The following is a 22,173-nucleotide window of genomic DNA, read 5'->3' as shown; positions in this document are numbered from 1 at the left end:
GACAAATAATAAAGGTAATATTTAAGGCAGAATTTGGCCTTATTAGCTAATTATGACATTGGAGTGGCTCATCCTGTGGAGCGGTACTTCACGGCTGCCAAGTGTGGTGGGCGGCCAAGGTGCAGCCTTCGTCGGGTGCTGTAGCCGGGTGGAGGGAGCTGCAATGCTTGCAAACAGCTTCGGTCTCCCAGCCTGGAAAGCCCATAGAAATAGAATACCCCAAATTTGAAAATGCCTTAAAAATGGTGTAATAGCTGGCTGTCTTGCAAAACACAGCTTGACAAATAACTCCTCTAATTTTATGTGAGAAAATAAATCATTAGATATCCACTCTTGGAATGATTGGTTGGTTTTTTTTTTTGTTTTTTTTTTTTTTTTGGTTTTTTTTTTTTGTTTGTTTTTTTTTTTTGTTTGTTTGTTTTTTTTTCAGATTTTGGGAATGCTTTCACTCAAGGAGACAATAGTTTCATATTTTAATAACATTAACTATTATAGTTCAATGAAATGTTGCAGCAATACCAAATTTATCATCCTATGTCTATAATACACATGCTTTAGATAATATATTGCAGATATACGCTACAACTGTTCAGACTATACTTGAGCAGTTACATATATATGGGAGAACTGTGGTCTGTTGGTGTCTGATATTTCAAAGCTTTTTGTACATATCTATTTTAATGATTTAAGAAATAATAAAACGTCTAAATTACAGGGGCAGTTCACCCCCATTTTCTTTTTCAGATCTCTTCAGGTTTTTAGATTGATTCTAACCTTTTGGTGGTTTTTATTTTTTTAATTATTTTTTAAAAGCTTTTATCATTCAAAAGTTTTAGGGATTATCACAAAGAAGTAAACCTCTCCCCAGCTTTAGGACTTTCTTGGGTGGTTGGTAGAGGTAGCACCGTGCACTTGATTTGATACAGGTTTGGAGATCGTTTCTATTCCACTCTCACATTCAGGGCATTATTGATCATTGCTGAAAGGAGACACCTTGCAACTCTAAAATTTGCTGCATTTGGCCCTTGCTTTTAATTTTTTTTAAATGGAAATTGTTATTTGTTGGACAATATGTGTTCCCCCCAATGCTGTGTAGTTACACAGGATTTCATCACTGGTTCAGATGCCTCTTTCCAACTCAGTCCCATCCAACAGGTTAAAGAAAATGGTTTTGCAAATACCAAGTGAAGAAAATCTTTTCACTTTAGCCTAGTTTTACTAAAGCCTTAACTTTTCACGAGCCTTTAAGCTGTATCGTTAAGTTCATCTTGATCATTTATCATCTTCTTAAATGGCGCTTTATTGCTCTTAATTTATTGTACAAGGACATATTTACCCCTCATCTTCAGATGTTTGCAAAGAATATCATTAAAATAAGAAAAATAAATAAAGCACTAATTCATTGAATATGTCACTGGTTTTTATTGTACAAAAACCATGGTCTTTTTTCATTTGCTGAATCTCCTATTGTTCTTTTTTAGTGACTTTTGTCTGAGCAGAACTGAATCTCTTGATCCTAGCTATTAAAACACTATTTAATGTAAAATATTTGACTTGTCATTCAGATATGTAAATCTTCTATGTCCTTTCCTCTGTTCTGTACATTTAATGTACATATTTCTGTCTTGCGTGATTTGTATATTTCACTGGTTTAAAAAAAAAAAAAAAGAAAGGATTATGCCATAATGGAAGATAGACTATAAAAATAAAACTTTGGTTGTATATTGGGAAGTGGTTTTAATTATCTTTCAGAGGAGAGTTTGTTAAAACAATGAATGGAGTTGATTTTAAAATTTACTACGTGGTAAAACAGGGAAGTGATTGTTCGCCAAACATACAAAGTACATCTTGAAGTTTTATTTCTGTATTAACAAGGCATACAGATATAACTACTTCTTAAATAGAAGGAAATAAAAACCCAAGATCCCATCTCAAATCCCTGCGGCTGAACTAGAAAGCGTTTTAGAGATGGGTAAGTACTTAATTGGCGATGGATAAGGACCTGGGTTAATGTTCTTAGTGTACATATGGTTTCCAGGGCTGTTTGTAAGTGATTCTGAGACAGCAGGGCCTGATCCGTGACCAGCTTCCTCCAGTAACCCCGGGGATGGCAGCCGGATCCTCGTGTGAGCAAAAGTTTCCAACACAAAAAGTTGTCGGTACCGGGTTGGATGCAGTTTGGGTTGCATGTGCGGTCACTGCGTGTGGTTCCCCCACCATCAGTCTGCACTTGGGCTGCAAGGTGACAGCTCACCAGTGTTTCCTTAGACTTCTCGCCCAGAAACAGCATGGATGGAGGGAAGAGTCCTAAAAAAAAAAAAAAAAAAAGAAAAAAGGCAGGCAAAGTATGATGAACTATTAGTAGTAACGAAGTAAAGCAGAAAATTAAAATTAGCGTAAAAAACCAAGCCTTCTGTGTTGAAAGTGGCTTTTCTTTGAACTGATTTCCTGGGTAAGTCACCTTTTTTTTTTCTGCTATAAGGAGCATGAGGAGTTAGTGGCCTTTCTCTACCTGTCTTCTGCTTTTTTTTCTTTTTTTTTTTTTTTTTCTCAAGGATAACCTTCTAACATATCGAAACTCCTTCTGGCTGCCAAGAATCTATTATCCCACAAACCAGTAGACCAACATTGTGTGTTTAAAATAGCAATTCTGGGCAAATGCAACGTTCTGTGGTCCTATTACTGACATCTGGTTCAGTTTTCCTTCACTTGTATATTGACCAGTATTCTTTATTGCAAAAACACAGCCCCTATTTAGGAAAGTCAGCATTTTTTTTGACTGGATTGTATTCAAGCTCTTCCCAATAACAGAAAAGTTACCAAAAAATTTCTTTATTGGCAGCAGTAAATATCTGTATTCAAAATAGTCATTATGGGCTCAGATACAAGAGAATTGTTTTTAATTTTCAGCAAAGTTTATCTGTGTAATTTTGTTAAAAAGCTGTTATCCCCTGCTTCTGCATTTTGTATTTTTAGTAATCTCTTCAAATCTTTGTGTTCAGTTATGGCTTTGCCAATACTGATTTTCACCATGTTTTCGCAAAATATTTAAACTGCAGGTGTTAGCAGGAAAGTATACCAGGAGCAGGGAAGAAACCTGAAGAAGTGAATGGTAGCTTCACGTCAAGCCCTGCGTGCAGAAAACAAGCTAAAATTCCTCTTTTTTTAGGGATGTGTTTTATAGAACAATCTTATGAAGATGATACAAAACTTTTAGAAATTGATACTGAAGCTGACAGAAAGCCTGCTCTTCTTTGGTTAAGGGATCTTGAGAAACAATGTCTAAACCATTAGGATATTCATTGTAAAACGGTGGTTTTGCTGAATCAGCAAAGACTTCTGTCTTTTTTCTTCTGGACTATATGCTAGAAGAAACTATCAATACAGGAAAAATAAAGCTCTCTTAAAAAAACCAGATAAATATATTTATTAATGTATAGCCTATGTATGTACTTGTTGACTGTGGTAATCTTAAGATTGCTTATCTATTATTGAAGTCAGTTTGGAAGGCAGGCCACATCTTTTCTTTCAATCTTCAAACTGTATTTAAAATCTTCAACAGGGAAAAAAAAAAGAAAAGAAGAAAAAAAAAAGAAAACTTTCTCCCCTTCTGCAGGCTCTGATATGTCTGTTTATGTTGCAGGAGCATAAATGAACCACATAGCGTTGTGAGGGGTTTACACATTAAATTTTGCTTTTCTAAAAGGTGTGATTAAAAAAATCCAATCTGTCTCATGCTTTACTCTTACATGAGGTTGCGTGTGTGCATTTGTATATCCTCTGCTGGTATTTTCCAACTGTGTTGGCCAAATTCTGCTTTTAGTTATGGTTAGGCATCTCTCCTGACTTTGGTGGTGTCATATGAGCCTGACATTTTTCGACCAGACGTGAAGGCCCCCCTTGCTCAAAGAGAATGCATATGAAATACATCAGCCTTTCTTCTACTGGCTGGTTATTTAAACATGGGTAACTGAATTATTGTGAAACAAATTCTGAGGCTGCAGCTGCAAAAGCAGTAACACAGTATATTCATAGTGATGTTTCTACACTATACCTCCTAATTTCCCAGTTGATTTCCAGTGCAGACAGAAAGTCTAGAATGTATGTAGTATGTTCCTCATAATATATTTTATAAATGTAAAATAATTATTTGTCAATTACTGTTTCTATTATAGAGATAAAAGTAGGTATTTTGGGCTCTCATGATTTTTTGAAGGCCTCTTACCTTTGGCTGTATTGCATGTTGCTGCTTAGAAGCGTCATTGAGTGGTGTGATGTGAAATTGCTTTTGGTAGCGTCTCTAAGAGCTGGGCTGTGCAGTATGAATATTGGTACGCTGTGTGCTTTTATAGCCAATGTTGGTTTGTGTTGTCTTTCCCAGCAGTCCCGCTTTCTCAAATGGTAATTGAACAGCAGCAGTCAAAATACTCAGTTGATGGAGAACCCCTGGACACTCCATGGGTAGTTATTCAAACACTTTCTGAATCAGTTTGACCCATTGCTGATTTATTCCAGATCCATTGAGAGGAATTTAAAAAATGCAAACTGTAGTGTAGAGTTCGTAGTGTGGTTCACAGTTCTTTTTAGGTTTGCTTTGTTTTTATAAAGCAACCCATTCCAAAATGCAATTATTTTAAAGTTTTTGTTTGTTTGTTTGTTTTTGCTTTTTTTTTTGGAAAGTCCTTCTCCGGGAGGCATACCCTGAGCAAAGGAAATGGTCTCTGCAATACAAGATGATAGTTTCTGTGCAGTCCCTTCAGTGACTCCCAGGTGAGAGGTGCCATGGTGAACACCACTTTCAGAAAGCACCCACTTCCCAAGGTGTCCTCCTGTGTCTCCCCAGCAGTTAATTAGCAGCAGCTGCAGCTCATCAGTCATTACAAAGTTGGCTGCTGCTTTCTGCTGCTTCTTTCTACTAGAAAAGGAAGCTTGTTTCCTTAGTAGGTTTTCTTGTTGTTTTTCATAAAAAGAACTGCATCATTCCACAGCTTTTCTCAAGTATGGGCTGGGATTTACTTACCGTGACTGTTGATTTCAGAAGAGGTAATGCTCAGTATGCAAACAGTTTTAGGACCTCTCAAGTATCTCTTTGCTTTGTGAATCGGCAGCCTTGGAGGAATAAAGAGAAATCCCTGAGCAAACTTGAACTGGCCATTACTTGGGGCTGGGAAGTAGAGGTCACTAATGCTGTAAAATGCTGTTCAGCTGTATTTTTGTGCTTTCCCAGCATGAAAAAGAAAGTTGTTATTCAGCTAGATGTGAACTACTAAACATATGAAGAAAATGGGGAAAAGACCAGGTTATGGTGCGCAAATACATTGATTTTGTTAGCAGTCTTCATTGGTGCTGATTGACATTCATATAAAACAGAGAATCTTTATGTTTTCAGGACAAAAATATTCCCATAATACTTTCTACTTACATAGTACATTTGTGGGCAAAGAGCCTGTAAGCAAATGAAGTTTGAGGACTTAATGAACTAGAAGTAAAACCATAAGCAAAGAAACGGCTCCAAAAATCCACTATAAAGAAAATGAACAGTGGAAGATATGTCAAACAAATACTTTTTTAAGAGTGAGTGTTACTAGTTCTCAAGCAGGCAAATGGTTACTTCTGTCAAAAATATATGTTGTCCATTTTAAGTGACACTGCCATTTGATTTATACACGTACAACTAGACAAATGCCAATGATAGTAGTCTGGGAGCAATTCCTTGGTAGTTACGTGCGTTATATGGAATGCTTGCTAGTTATGACCTCTCGCAATCCTCAGTATGTGTAACGACATGCTTCTATCTGAAAATAGGTGATGAGATTTTTTTTAAAACTTTGTAGAAGTATTGTGATTTGCATTGCATTATAGATATCAATTTATTTTTTTCTACAGCCTCCTAATATATATGGGAATCTGATTGGCTGATAAAGTTTATGGGAGGTGGTGCAACACCTTGGCATAAGCAGCAGCTGTGCACAGCCTAGGGAATGTGAGCTGGAAGTTTCTTCATCCTGATCTTGTGTCCTATAACAAGGCAGTCTGTATCGATCCTGCATGATAGATACTTTGGAAAAGACCAATAGGAGGAATTCTCGAACGGAGAACATAATTCACTCCAAGTAAGTACAAGGTCTGATGTACTAGCATTGCCATTATAGCAGATTACATCTGGCTTCATTAGAGCTTATTCTGCTTTTAATAGGAACTGAATATGTCCCTTGTTTTTACATTCCAGTGGATTTTGTTGCTACCTTGTTAAGATTCGAACCCTGTCTTCAGGATTTGGCTGAGTGAAATGATAGTCACTGTGGAGGATTTTATGGATAATACATCACATTCTTCTTTTTTCTTTTTTTTTTTTTTTTTTTTTGGAAGGGACTATATATGCCTTTTCTGGAGGGCATTTTTATCATAGAATCTGCTTTGATTTGTAATGTAGTTTCTGATCCTCTCTGTGGTTAGAGAATATGTGGAAACATCTATGCCTTGTGCAGACTTTGTCATCTGTCATGTCTTATTGTCCTTCTTCATGGTGTATATTTTGAACACTTTAAGTTACTATGGCTTTACTGTTTTAAATCCTGACTATTGAAAGCAGAGGTCTTGTTAAGACCCCTGGCCTGTGGACCTTACCATAGGAGATCTTTGCCAAGTTTAGTGGAACTACTTAGCACAAATAGGAGTGGCAAAACTTACCCATTCACGTGAGGATCCAGCTTGGCTCTACGTTTAAAAAAATCTAGGTCAGCAAGATTAGGAAAATATGTGTTTTATTCACATTATTCTCATGAAGAACTGAAGACATCTATCCTCCATGTCTAGGTGAACTTCTGGAAGGAATAAAAGACCAGTGTCAAATCGTAGCCAACTCTTTCCTACTATGTCATGATCCTAATGTACTTTTAGTATACTTTGAGATCCTCAGGCTATGTTGATCTGCTAGATGATTATATAATGCTCCAGGACACCTGTGTAAATAGCAAACAGAGAGGCTTTTTATAGATACTAGATCTCAGATAAGTGGCTCTAAGAAGTAATATAGGATCCCAGCTGTAAAACCCTGCTATACATACCATGTATTTCTGGTTGTTTGTTTATTAAGAGAAGTACAGAAGCCGTTCTTCGTAACATAATTTTTATAAGGCTTACATGTGTAAATACTAAATTTGCAAATATTAAATGGAGAAACATTAGAGAAATTACTAAACAAATAGCTTCACATTCCTCATTCCTGATTCTGAAGACGATTTCCTTAAATGTTGCTCCACTAACATTCAAATCTGTGTGCTGTTTAAGCCTCAGAGAGGAACCATGCAATCTCTCAGCCCTGGCCCTCTCTGGGTGTAGATCTCAATCCACGATCTTTAATGGTAACAGATGTTTGCTGGAATCCTCCTCAGGGCGTTGATGTTCTGGGTCAGGAGCTTGTGGTGCTAATCAAAGCACCCTGTCTGTCAGTTCTGCCAGTGCCCACTGAGGATCTGGCCCCCGGCAGGGACCGTGTTTTTCAGGGCGGTGATTCTGGTGTAGGATTCCCCAGGGACAAAAATCAGTAGGAACTCTCCCATCTCAGCGCCATCCCGCAGTAAAAATGTTCTGGTATGATTAACTTGGTTTGTGTTAATGAGAATGGACTAGAATCTGGAGGGGGTGTCTTTTTGTTTGGTTGGTTAGTTGGTTTGTTTTGTTTTGCTTTGCTTTGTTTTAGAGATCAGTGAGGAGCAAACTTGTTCTGATGGTCCTTGGTACGTACTATTCTGGTTGCCAAAGCATTACTGTCCTCAGATTCCTGGGAAAAATGTCCCTGAAATCATATATTGAATAATTCCTCCTCTAAACTTCACCGAAATGATAAGGAACTTCAGCGGTGAAGGAACTGTTGTTTACCAGTGTTTATAGAGGAAGGTTCTCTTACATTATTGCTTTTTAAGTACTTAATCGGGCACCTATTAAGAATGAATCATATTTTTGATTCTGAATACAGGGTCAGGAAAGTTGAGGAGAGAATGCAAAAATGTGGATGTGGCAATATTGGCATGATATTGTTCCTGTTTGCACAGTGTTTGCAGATGATTCTGCAACCACGTAATTGTAATTAATAGTCTGTGTGTGGCTTGCAGCCGACTGACCCATGACTTCCCATGGAGTCAAGGTTTCCTTATCCATTCATTCTTTGCAATACAGTGAAGAATAAATGAGTCACATGGGACACTTTAGTTGAGCACCTCAATTAACAGGAAAGTGTAGGGTAAATTTAGTGGCATTGATTAAATTTCTCTTATAAAGAAGCTGCGTACAAAGAAGTAATTTAGATTCCAGATGCTTTGAATCTCTGTGTGCATTTCTTAAACTTAAATGATCCAGAAGTAAACTAGTTATTCATGATCTCATTATTACACAAACTGAAATTTATTCAAAGGTGATGATAAGCCTTTTATTTTGTAGGGGCAAATGGGCAATGACATCAAACGTGCTGAGTTAAGAGAAAAACACATTACACAGCATGGCTTATAGGACATGAAGTGCCAGACCCATCAACGTATTAGAATAAGTAACAATATGCCACAATTAATTAATCCAAGAAGATTTTTTAGCGGTTGTTAATTTTTTCCCCGGTACTCAGACCAATTTGTCATGTTAGTGTTTATTAATTTAATATTTGATCTGAAAAAAAAATCCCCAAACTTCAAAGTTCAGCCTGTTCTTTAAGAGCAATCCAAAAATATGTTTCTTCAGGCCCCAGGCATTTCTGAAGTAGCTGGAGTTAAACAAAAAACATTTCTCTCAAACTCTGCAAATGTTCTAAAAACTTTAAAGTAGCTCCTCACAGGGAGCCAGAGCAGAGAGGGGGACCTCTGGGTTATTTTTGTTGCTGTACAGTGGTGCATGGTTTCCTGGAGGAAAGCTCCAGAATTAGCACTTTTCTATGTGTTTGTGTATGTTTTTCCTTCCTCTTTTCACCTCTGTCATTGAGCTCCTCTCTACTTCTGTGCCTGGATCCCCTGTTGAGAAAGTCTGGAGAAGGTAGGGGTTAGATCATCCTTCCAGCAAGGATAAACTGAATTCATGTCTGAATGAGAAGATGACTCATGTCAGATGTGATTTTTTCCTAAGCTTCGTGTTGGAAGGGATGAAGAAGGACTCTCTTTTCCTGAGGAACTGCACTATCCTGCTGGGGTCTGAGCAAAGTATTTCCTTTCTGTGTTTCACTTTCATAAACCGGGTTTCTGCTCTGCAGTAAAACAGCATTGGTAAACCAGTCTGTATTTTGCTGGTTCCTTTTGCTGTTACAACAGCATCCCTGAGGTTACAAACACTGTCGAAAACTCTTCACTGGAGTAATTTTGGTGTGGTCTTAATTCATTTTCCCAAGCAAAGACTGGTATTCACATAAGATGACAACATGGCTAATCCGCCTTAAGTGCAGGCTCTGAACATATAGAGGCATTTCGAAGGGGATTGCTTCATTGCTCCGAGGAGGCCCAACCCAAACTAGTAATTCTGCATCTAGTTTGGTTAATATTTGTGTTCGTTTAAAGGTTTTCCATTCACAGTTCCCTTCTGGAAATTTCTGCCTGGTTCATCCTGCCTGGCCCTTTCAGCGCTGTTTTAAGTGGACTAGAACACTTTTCAGGACTTGGTCCTCACGTAATGCATCTCGCAGTGGGGAGTCAAATTAACTTCTCCCAGACAATTGTATTGTATGTTAAAATATGTGCTGTTGCACTTACATCATACAATAGCTAGTTGTGCCACATCACAGAGAAGAGTTTGACATATGTTGCAAAATAAAAGTTGCCAGTCATGGACAATTTTTTGGGTGTTTTCATCTCCAGCAGTGCTGTCATGATCTCTACCAGCAAATTGTCTCCCGCTGAGAGCATAACACAAATACCACCAAAACCCTGCTTCCAGATGTGTTACATGGCATTGAACCAGTGACAAATGTTGCTATTTCAATCTTGTGTTATAATTGACAGCAAGAAGGGCACCTTGATATCCTCAAATATCAAGCTTTTTCTGGGGGAGTCAGTGACAGTAAGGGATGGGGCTTGTTTTCTGTTGCTAATCACCTGCTTTTTGCCAGATGTGGCCTTGGTGAAACCAATCCTGACTGGGACCCCTGGCATGACCTAAGCTCTCACCTCACCCACCTCCCAAAACCCTAAACAGCCTCTGGATTTGTGTGCTCAGCAGCTTTGGTTTGCATAGGCAGTTTTCCTGGAGAGCGGGAGGAGATCCACAGCTCCTCTCCAGCCACACTGCCCTTCTGCTCTGCCACAGAGACATCGTCCTCCCGACAATGGGGCTGGGAGGGTGAAGGTAAAGCTAAACAAGACCAGGGTGAGTTGAGCAGCAGGGTGCAGAGTGGGACATCATGCTGGTGGCAGGCTAATAACAGTGGTATGTTTTATACCACAAGCATTTAGCCTCCTGCTGCTGTTGTGGTGCTGATGTAACACCCACTGCTATGTGGACCCACAGAGCTCCAACAGCCTTTCCTGCTGCCTGCATAGTTCTGTTCAAATATGCCCTCTGGCATGCAAACCCTCTTATTTACACCTGTCAATGAAAAAGGGAAATACTAAAATTTATGTTTTTTGTACTTGAACAGAGAAACTCAGGTCATGTAGAATGTGAAGGGCCATGCATTAGCTGTAAATTGTCTTTAAAAGAGCTGTTTTGCCCAGGAAAATGAATTTGGGTCCTTGGAAAGCAGTGAACAAAGTGGGATACCCTGAATGCTATTTACTAGTGCATTCTTGAGCTATTCACTCTCTTTCGGAGATCACTTCTGTAATGGTGAGCAAGCTGAGTTAGTGTGGTCACAGCCTTCATGTGTCAAATGAGTTGTGCTTCCACTGAAACAGAATTTTAAAAAATGGAGGCTGTAGTAGGGACTGCAGGTTTGGGCATCCAGTCTCCTTCTTCATGTATTACTGTAGAACAGCTCTGCTGTCATGGTAGTACCTTTGTCTTATACTCACAAGAGAAGTAAATGAGCTTTATTTGGATTTTCTATGGAAGAAACAGCAGTGCTGTTTTATTTGTGGCATTTGAATGAGCTTTTCAGAGCTTATTTGACTGCCTGCTGCTTTTGGGACAGGCAATAGAGCCAATCTGGTTTTGTATGTTGAATATTTTACAGTAGTAAGAAATATGTAATTAGAAGGGAAAATATTTAAAATAGCTATATGTCTTAGTGTCAGTTCAGGTTGGCATTTGTGCATGCAGCCTTCCTTTTATTTTTCTTAGTCATTAATCATTATTAGTGAAGATATGTCAGAATTTATAGTCAGATTCAGTTCTTACTGTGTTTTTCATTTCTTAATAAGTTTTATGTTCTGGAGCTCTGTGAAAAAAAAAAAACAAAACTATCTGCTTTGGGTTTTGTTTTTTACGGTGCAACAAAGTGACTTGTGGCAATAGGTAATTGAATTTCCAGTCTGTTTTCCTCTGGGAGGTTAAAATAATACATTGGATAATGCATTAGTGATGATGCTTTAAGTGCTGTAGCCACCAGTGTGAAAAAAATGGACAAGGGCTCACATCTGAAAATCTCCGATGCTGCCTGAGATAATGTTGCTATGAACCAACCATTCATTTCTAACATGGGTCTCCTTTGGGCTCAACAGATGAAACTCTTAAAAAATAATCAAACAACAAAACAAAACAGATTAAAATAGACCAAGAAGGTTACAGGTTAAAGTAGCTTAATCAGGAAATCACACTGCAGGCTTTTTTCTCTTTTTCTGCTTTTGGTGCCGAAGGAGCAGAACACCCTATATTAGGGAGAGAAGTTTGCTATATTTGGGCAAATATTTTTTGTGAAAGCTGAAGGAAAGCCACCTCTCAAACTTTCTGTGTTATTTTCACTTGTAAAGACTGTAATCATAGTGTAAACTTTTCAAAAGCTGGATGGCAACTGGGGAGGTTCGAACAGTTACCCAGGCATTCACCTCCAGGTTGGTGTCCCCTACAGTTGCCCATTGTATGCATGGTGTCTTAAAGCCAACACACTGTTCATCACTTATGATAGTTCTGCCAACAAGGATGGAGAGACAAGTGAATCCACACGATTGTTAAGACTCGGCTTCATAGCTAATACAAAATCTTGCCAGTTGTCTGGAAAAAAATGTCACAGTGGGTAAACTGTACATGCAACTGTATTTTTACCTACTTCTCTGATTTTTTTAGAAATGTGATTTCAAAACAAAGTATTTAGTAGAACTCAAGCTGACTTCATGGCTACATATTCTTTTCTTCCTCTCTGTGTGATATTTCATCCATGGTTTACTAAGTGGTGCAATTTTGTTTTTTCTCTTAACAAGTCTAATGAATGAATGGTGATAAGTTTGTAGCTTTGGAGAGATTTTCCTGGCAGTTTCAGTCTATATTTCTGACAGGAAATCATTTTCTCCCTTGAATTATGATTGCTGGGTTACATGAGTGCAGTCTAACCACTGCTCAACTGTTGTTTGTCTGCTGTCTTTCTGTTCTTATGAGAAGGCCAAACTACCCCAATGCGAAACATAAAATTAGATGAATGCTGCAGAGAGAGAATAACAACATAATTTTCTGTGATCTCTTGTGATTTTATTTTACCACTTCTTATCTGAAAAGCATCTTCAATCCCACTTGGAGTCAAGAATTAAATTCGTTTAGAGACAGTTCTTCCCATATATGGAAGATAAATGGAACTGACTCCATTTGTGTGGTTGTTTTTAGTTGAAGATCAGTGTGTTCTGCTACAGATGTTTGCAAATGAGCAAACTAGCAGAATATGTGGACCTTGTCTTAGATCTACAGAAATTTGCCCCATAATATGGCCTGTATCATTTGTCCAAATCTTACGTAGTCCACATCAAGTGTGTAGTCCTGACTTTTCAAGGGTATGAACATATTTGGTGTGGTGTTTGTCTACAAATTGCTGTGTGTCCTACCATCCTTCTTGCTCCTGAAAATGAATAAACTTAACTCTTAGTAATGGAAGCACATCAAGCCTTTGGACATAAATGATTTAATACAAAATATTGTTACAGCTGAAAAGTATATAAGTATAACAATGAATAACCATGTAGACAGACAACACAACCCATCTATTATTGCAGAGTTATGTCCACAGTTTTACTGTCAGCACCGTGGGCCCACTGCTGAGGCTTCAGGTGTTGCTGTCAGCAGTGTGCAGGTAGCAATACAGGTACATCTCCTGATGTACCTAACCAGTGCCAAACATAAAGCAAGACTACCATTTGTATCCTAACTTTTTTTCCCAGTGCTATTTAATTGAAATCTTCATGATACTTGTGTGAGTAATGGCTGAGGAATGAGAGGGAAGAGGGGCTCAGCCCTGGTGCTGCAGAAGCACTGTCACCAGCTTCTGTGGGCTACTCGCTGCAGAAAGCTACAGCTGTCATCTTTGATGCTCTATTGAACTTGCTAACGTAATTATAAAGATCATCTTGAAGTAATTTGATTTTTGTCTTGGGAAAGTCACGCAAGTGTTGCTGATTTGTGTACTTGCTGTGTTTATTTTTGTTCCAAGTTCAGTTCTAGTCCATTTAATCAGAAGGCCAGAGGGTCATCTCCCCTCGCTCTGCACCAAGCCATCAGTAATTCCCTGTACAAAGTACAGGCAGCTTCAACAGCGGGGAGCAAGCTGTGCCTTTCCTCAGTGGGTGCTGGAGGTGATGGGTGGGGATCAGAGCCTGGAGGGGCACCTGTGCTGGGGTCCATGCCCAGCCCCTCTGGGCACAGGTGACAGCAGGCAGGGCAGAGCACAAATCCCCATCGCATGGTCCCTGCTGTCACCTGGGAGATGTAAGACCAGTTAATGCAAACAAATCTTGTTAATTCTCATGAAATGCATGCACTTATAACCCCGTTAACAGCACAGTATTAATTAACTGAGTGGTGCTTGGATTAGGTACTTATTTAATTTCTCTAACACAAGTTCATAACCCATAGCAACACATGATCATGATCTGGAAAAACTTGGAATGAGAACTGAAGCAGGAGCCTTGTAGATTTTCTTAAGGAAAGAAAATCTCCACCCTGACTAGTCCAGTAGTGTGTAAACCCTGTCCTTAATAATTTTGCAGTCCTGCCCAGTGATGCAGCCTGCATTTTCCCTGAGAATAGAAGAGGTAAGCAGGCTGCAGAAACTTGAAATCTGGAATATACTTCTAGCTCTTCCAGCTAACACATTTCTTACAGGCTGCCAGTCTCAGGTTTCTGTGTGAACAGAGAGGATGATTGGTATAAAGTGGGGTATAAGAAAAAGAAACACATGGAAGGCTGAGTCAACCTAATAGTAGAGGTATACATTAATAAGCATCTTACAACTCATTGTTTCTGGCTCATATACAAGCTCTAGTCCTGCTTGCTGTTCTACCATTAAACTTGCCTTTATGTGGGAATATTTTACTTCACTAAGTAGGTTGATACTTATCAAATGAAAAAGACTTTTGTAAAACACCATTCTGACACAGAAATTATTGTGAAGGCTCTCATGACACTGGAATTTTTCTGTAATGTTAAACATTTTCATGACAATGGGATACAATATGTTAATGTGGGTTTTACAAGAATTGGGAGTTTCCTAAAGCCCATAGGAGAACATCAGGCCATGCAGTGTGCGTTTCCTGGACTGTTAAGGCTAGTCTGTACAGCACAACCCGGACAATGAGTACTCAGAATAACATGGTTGTAGTGGTGAGGTGCTCCACACAAGCTGATTAGGGGAATTTGGGAAATTAAACTGCAGGCAGACAACAGGAACCCCCAGTGCTGCCTTCCACAAGACTTTGCTGGTAGCTGTGAGCTGCTGCAGTGTGGTTTGCTCAGGTGGGTGCAGTGGCAAAGTGCCCCGTGGTGCAGAAGAAGATGAAGCTCCCCTAGCCCTACTGACCTGGTTTGGAGAAAGGATTTCTGGTAGCTTAAACACATCCCTGACCTCTCTGCTTTTTGACTTTGGTTATTAAGTGAGAATAGGAGAAGAGTAATTTCTGACCTGTGTGGATGATTGGCTAAATCCCTAATGTTTGACATTATTTGAAGTGTGAGTCTGCAGGAGTCTGGAGTAGTGCGTGTACAGTATGGGCAAACCTGTTCTTATTATGTCATGTTTTTATCATAAAAAAAAAGAGAGTAAATGGCAGTGGTAAAGGCAAGCCAGGGCGGCGGGGAGAGGATGTGGCAGCTGGGAGAGGATGTGGCAGCTATGGAGTGAGGACAATGCTGTACTCTCCTGAGTCTTGAAAGCAAACCTGCAGCACTGCCATGGGCTGAGGGTGCCAAGTGGAAAAAGTGAGAGTGTGTGTGTGTCTATCTGTCTGCTTTTCATTTTAGATGATGTATCTGCAAAGCTGGAAAGTTACCACCAAGAGATTATTTTTTTCTGTGTGTTAGTACCTAAAATCATCAATCAAGACACCTCTCAGCTGCTTCCTGACTCCCATGCCAACTGAGCCACTGGCTTAGCTTTGTAAGTAGATGGTGAGATCAAATATGCAGAGAGCATCACATTAAATGATGTCTAAGAGCAAGTGCCAGAGTCTGCAGTATAAATGCAAAGACTTTGAGGAACACTGCTGAAATGTTTATTCACGGACAATGAATAACTTGGTAGAAAGCAAAATATGGTAAAATATAAGCCTCTCAATTTAATCAAAATTCTTTCTTAAGTTGTTGTCCTGGTTTCTGAGTTAAATCAATACCACCTTATTTTAGAACAGTGACTACTCATTTTCTGTGGAAGTTTCACTTCAGTGCTTACACATTTAGTGGCATTCTAAGTGCACTGAATAAACTACAAAACCAGTACCTTTAAATAAGGAATAAAAATCAGAGATAACAAACACTTTTGTTCTGAACTGGGGTGTGTTCACTAAAAACCTTGTTGGTTCATTTCTGATTTTTTGCCACTGGTGGATTTGCAGCCTTTAATACGAAGAACTACCACTACAATTTTTATTTATTTGTTACTTTATTTTTAAAATAAAAAATATTTTAGAAAACAGCTGTGTGATGTAAGATTTGCTTTAGGGTTAGTGGGATGCTGTTGCAAACTGTGTCATTAAAGTGAGCATAATCCTGTGGTTGGCGCACGCTTGAGTTAGCAGTATTACATGCGAAGAGACAGAAATCTGGTCTTTCTCAAAAGGTAGTTACCTATGAATGATGTAGATGTTAAATATTTCTGTGCTGTTACAGATCAGGTTTAAAACAAAACTTTTACAAACCTTTTTTTTTTTTTTTTTTTATCACTGAATTTGAACAAGATGCGATCTGTGCACCAAGTAGTGTGAATAGTACTCTGCCTACTCATATACGCTTTTAAAAAGCACAAAGGCTCGTACCAATGTGGGTAAGAATTATTTTACTCACAATGCCTTTTCAGTCTGACTTCTGTTATACAGAGGTATTTGAACTCACAGGGTACTAAGAGAAAACACATGGTCAACTGAAACATGAGAGCGCCTTTTAAGCAGCGTGTCTTTCAAGTCTGCAGCCATTCCCCGTTGGCCTGGGAGCCGCCAGCTTGCGGGCCAGGCCGTTGTCTGGAGAGTCACCAAACCGGGCACATCAGGGAGTGGGTGGGCTACCGGGAGATAGCGCCCTCCGAGTCAGGGCAAAATTAATGCTTAAGGTAGGGGTGGTTTTCCAAAGGTGCCACCTTCATGACAGGGTGGTCTGGATACCTACAGGTTTCAATGCCGTTTTTGTAAAAGTGGCATCCTGGCTGAACCCCAGCTTAATCAACGTGGAATGGGAAGAGCTGACGACTCCACCTGTCTCCCACCTACTTTCTCCTTTCATTGGCAGAAAGAGCCAGTGAAGAGAACATGTTTTCTTTCCCTATGTAGAAGCCTCAGTTTAGGGTGGAGGTGCATTTATTTGACTTCACAGGCGACTTTGATGATGTGCCAAGCCTAAAAAAAAAAAGGAGATGCTATTTTCCTACTATATTGTATGTCTTAGATCTGATGAGAAAAAATGATTTTCTTAAATTGCATGGGATGTTTGTGGGATTTGATCCCTGGGTAATAGCATGTGGTTTTAGGGCTCTGCATGTCTCATTAGTTTTACATAACCTCTTGCTCTTTCCTGATACCACATCCCCCAAACTTTTCATCCTTCTCCCACTTACGTTCCTATGCCTTGTGCTGTCACCACCCACCCCCTCCGTTTGCAATAACATCTTCCCATTTTTGTAGTAAACAGACACCTACTTTTCCTTTCTTCAGGAACTGTCTTTATAACAAATCCTTCATTTAAGTTTTTTGTTGGTAAATCACTTGGATCTGTACAAATTTGATGCTAGACTTTCAAGAGTCTAGTGGTTATCTGTTACGTACCATGCTGTCAGCACATTTAAAGACCTAAAAATGTTTTATTAATGTAGGGCTATAACACAATTCAGTAACAGTGCCTTCACAACAAAGAGCAGAGCATGTTGTAACATATTTTGGATACAATGTCCCAGTAACAGTACATTTTGTGGTGTGGTCAATCTATACTTTCCTTGGGAAAAGAAATAAATGTGAACTATGTACTCTACAGAGCTGAGAATCTTGCTGGTACTGGATAAATTGCAAAACAATATAACTGGCGCTCCAGTGCTAACGATCAGAGCCATCCTTAATTCTACTAGTGCCTTGGGCAAAGAATTTTTATAGTGTCGCTACTCCAGCTTGAAAGACCATGCTACCCGCATCCCAGTGCAGCCACGGTTATTGCCCGGCTAACATCAAGAGCCCGCTTCTCATGCAGCATCATGGTATGGGCACACCTCATTCCAGGCCGCCGAAGTCCCATATAGGTAAAGAAGTTTCTGTCGAGGGCAGAAAGATGTATTAGACCTAATTTTGAAGTGATTACAACTGAGCATGAGAAATCTTTTTGTTTCCACTTCACTTAGCAAAATGCAATCAATTCCATATTTTCTCTGAAACAATACTCAAGATGACATCACAAAACCAGCCTAATGCCTGCAGTCCCAGGCAGATTTGGTTGGAGACAGATTTTCTATGTAGCCCTTTTGTACAGCCTCAGGACACAACCAAAAATCCCAGCTCTTTTGAAGGCAGAGAATAAATAACTTTAAATATTTCCCATTGAATTTTGACATGTTTCTTTTATTGCAAAACTTGGATTTTCATGCCCTTATTTGAATTGTACATTGAAATCTGTTACTTGCCAGCATCCCACCCACATATAGTACTAAGTCTCATGGAAGTCATCACTTAGTTGGAAATGTGTGCACCATATGCATACTCTCAACTCCAAAAGTAGCACCCAAGGGTTTTTTAAACTCAGCCCATAATCTACAGACACTGTAAGAAAAATATAAAAGATAAAAGAGAATATTTTAAGATGCTATAAAATGTTTTAGAAACTATTTTAAACCTCTCTCTGTTACAAAGAATCTGAGGAACATTTATTTTTCTCCTCAAACAGGAGAAAAGATAGGAGACTGTCCAAAAACTTCTGCAAGCATTTTTATTGCATTGCAGGAATAGGAAATGGGAGGTTTGAAGGGAGCTGAGGCAGGGGAGGGGTGTTGTTTGTTTTCCCAGCCAGAAATATCTAAAAGTTTGGAATCCTTATGAATAATAAATACGCTGACACATTTCTGATTGGATGATGTTAAAATAACAGACTGTGTGGAAGTTTCTAATTGCATTGCAACATTATAACTATGCCATTTAAAAGAATGCTGCATATAATGCTGCTGAGGATACCTTTGTAGCAGCTGCACTTATTCTTGCTTAATGGAGAAGGGTTTCCTAGTTGTACATAACATTTCTGCAAATCAGTCACCTGCTTTGGGACCCATTGTAGCCTGCTGTTCTTTGACAGAGAGGAAGAAAAGCTGTCCTGGAAAAATGACTTTCCCTTTCTGACACTATGTGTTAGATAAGAGTTTGTTATTCTTTTGAAAATTACTTAAATACTACAAAGAGGTTAAAGAATATTTATAAAAGGACTTCAGAAACAAGAAGAGGGAACATAGGTGTCAAATATCTGCATTGTGGGTAGTTCTGGTTGGGTAACATTTTATATCCTGTTGGCTCAGATCTGTATGACTCTGCAAGGTAAAAGGTAATGAAAAGTCAGGCAAGGAGCATTAAACAATGTTCACTTTATTTTGATAGCTGGGTGTGCATCTTTTGTTTGAAGCAAGAGATCAAAACCTAATTCCATCACCATATCAACTTGTTCTGCCTCTTTGCTTTCCATTGCTACTTAAAAACAAACAAACCCGTGACAGAAAATATAGAAATGCACTCCAGGAGATGAAAGAAGTTGGGGTCAGTGCTAAAAAAATTCAGCACATTTTGGTAACTAATGGCCTCAGTAGTAGCTGGTGCCAACCATACTGGTGATATAGGCTCAGCTTACTGCCCCCAGCTTGTACTCTGGAGAGGCTCTTGGTCTTTAGTGAAACTGTTTTTCTCCTGATTTTCTCTCTCTCAGTCACTTTGTATTTGTTCATGGGTTTTTGCTGTTCAAGGGAACAGCTTATTGTTTAATCAGGAAACCTTTTTTAAATTATTATTATTATTTTTTTTTATTTGTCTAAGGGTACACTCACATGTGTCATTCATCAACTCAGAACTGAGGGGTGGAAGCTTCTTTGCCTTTTTTTCCAAGTTCCATGCATGATTTCAGTGACTCTCTAGCAACCCTGCTGGTGACAGTCACCTGCGCGCTCATTAACTTTATCAGTCTTCAAGTCAGAACTTCCAGGTAATTGTTAATTAAACCTCCCAAATGAACAGGTCTTGTCAGAAGCATTTGTGCAAAAAGCATGTCTCCTAGACAGGTATTACAATTAAATTATTGCATATATTAAAACATAGCCAAATGCACTTAGAACAGATGTAGATGCAGACATTCTGATCCTAGACTAAGGGTTTGGAAGAATTTGTTCTTACAAGAAGACTGCTCCATAGCTGCTCAGTACAGCCTTTAATGCCCAATATTTATCCCTGGGGGAGCCCATTTGTGACAGGTTGCCAGTTCGAAAAGGAGACACTTACCACCACCCTGTGGGTACAGCCTCTCAGTCAGTTCCCCAACCACCACACAGACCACTTGTCTAGACCCTAACACATCAGTTTCTTGAGGAGGAGGCTGTGGGGAACTATATTGAAAGCCTTGGAAAATCCAGGTAGACAATGTCCACCTCTTGCCCCACATCATCTGAGCGGGTTACTTTGTTGTAGAAGGTGATCAGGTTTATCAAACACCCTATACATTACAAAAATTAGGGTGTGTCTTTCTTATGCAAACAAATTTTGAATCTGTGTATTTTAGTCTTTCTTTAAGTTGTTTTTCTTATTGAGAAGGTAAATTACTGAGATATGGTTTGCACTCAGTTTATGTAGTTTGCTGGAGTGTTTTCGAACTGAAATGTTCTTAGGTTTCTAAGAAATATATAGAGGCTTTCTTGCCATGATGTTATTACCAGCTGTCTACATTTTATGGGCATTTTGCTCTGTTTCAGTAGTAGAAATCCTGAGGGTGCTCTCTGCAGAATTTTGTGAATTGACCCAAATGTTTTTATTTTCTTTTTTATTGTGAACATTATATTCATTTGTATAATTGATGTGGTCTTGGACTACATAAACTTTTTATATTGGCCAGAGAAATTTGTGAATTGGGGAGCATAATCGTCTTCCTGCTACTTGCCTTGATATGACCCGTAAGAGTCTCTGCAGCTCTTGGAAGGCTACAGGCTCAGTTACAGGAGAGCTGTGCTTGACTTGGAAGAACCATGTCAATACAGATGCACAAATGGTGTAGCCATGTGTGTCTCTGCTCATAACTGCTTTGGGGGTCTGGATTGTTCTTTTAGCTGCTTTAAACTATGTCATGTGGCCCTGGGGACTCTGGAAACAGTTTCAGCAGGTAGAAACCCTTTTAGACAAGGAGATGCCCTTTTTCTTGGAACGAAACAATGCAGGGGCCAGTCAGTGTTGTATCAGGACATCTTCTACCAACAGAGCACACTACCCGGCCTCTGGATATATAGTTCTCTTCAACCTTGATGCAGACATGGAAGGTAAATTGTGGCTCTTTTGCTCAGCTCTGAACACATCCCATTGTCTGAGCAGCAGAGAACACGTATTGCAACAACCCCATGGACATAGAGACGGTGCATTGTTCAGGTCTGTACTGTGGCTGTGGCACTGAGGGCTCCACTGAAGTGGGTGCCTTGTTCTTTCATAAACACAGGACATCAGGGGATTGATTGGAAGCAAGTTTGGTTCTTGGTTATTTCTGTGAGAAAACAGCATAGTCACAGATGAGTAAAAGATCTGATGTCTGTTAAAGCTCCTGTTGAGAAATAGCATATTACAACTGACTTAATTCGAGCACAGGAATTTGGAGGAAATGTACAAGGAAATACATATAACATATCAAATTATGTATGCCATCCATGGGGAAAATTTCTTAAGCACTGAAGTCTGTATACTTACTGCATTGCTTTCTTTTAAGAAAAAAAACCAAACTTGCATTCTCCTTGTAACACATGGTGCTGTGTTTGGATTACTTGTGTTCTTTTTGTCACACCCCAGTCTGTGCACTCTTTTTTTTTGTCTTAGCCTAATTAAGAAGCAGGGTTCATATCCTTGTATGTTCCTCTTCCATGGAACTGAATTATATTTTTAACACTTAATTTATTCCTACCTTATTTACATAATTTTCATCTTAATTTTCTCAGTTTGATCTGAAATAGTAATGATGAAAGTCAGGCATAGATTTTGTCTATGCATTGCTTGTGTTTATTAGTGAGTCTGGTGTGTGGGGGTTAAAGATTATTTTCACTTGATTTATTATTATTATTATTTAGCTCTTATTATTATATAGCTGGTTTTGACTGTGTATGCATATCTGTATATGCATATAAACTCAGGCACATTATGTTATATAAAAGATGGCAGTGTGTAGTAGTAAACACATTTCTTGGCATGAACTTGGAATGTCAGCAATACTCATGAGTAGCAAATTTAATTCTTGTCAAGCTAACATAAGACCTACAAATATTTAGCATTATATACAGTTGTTTTACGGGCTGTAATCTACACACATATTCTCTTTATACTACTTTTGTTGGGATAGGGATAACTGTTTCTTCAAATTAAAAACCTGAATTGAAATTCTGTG

The sequence above is a fragment of the Streptopelia decaocto genome (assembly GCF_964273445.1).
Source record: "Streptopelia decaocto genome assembly, chromosome: 8".
Taxonomy (NCBI): domain Eukaryota; kingdom Metazoa; phylum Chordata; class Aves; order Columbiformes; family Columbidae; genus Streptopelia; species Streptopelia decaocto.
This window is presented reverse-complemented; position numbering follows the sequence as displayed.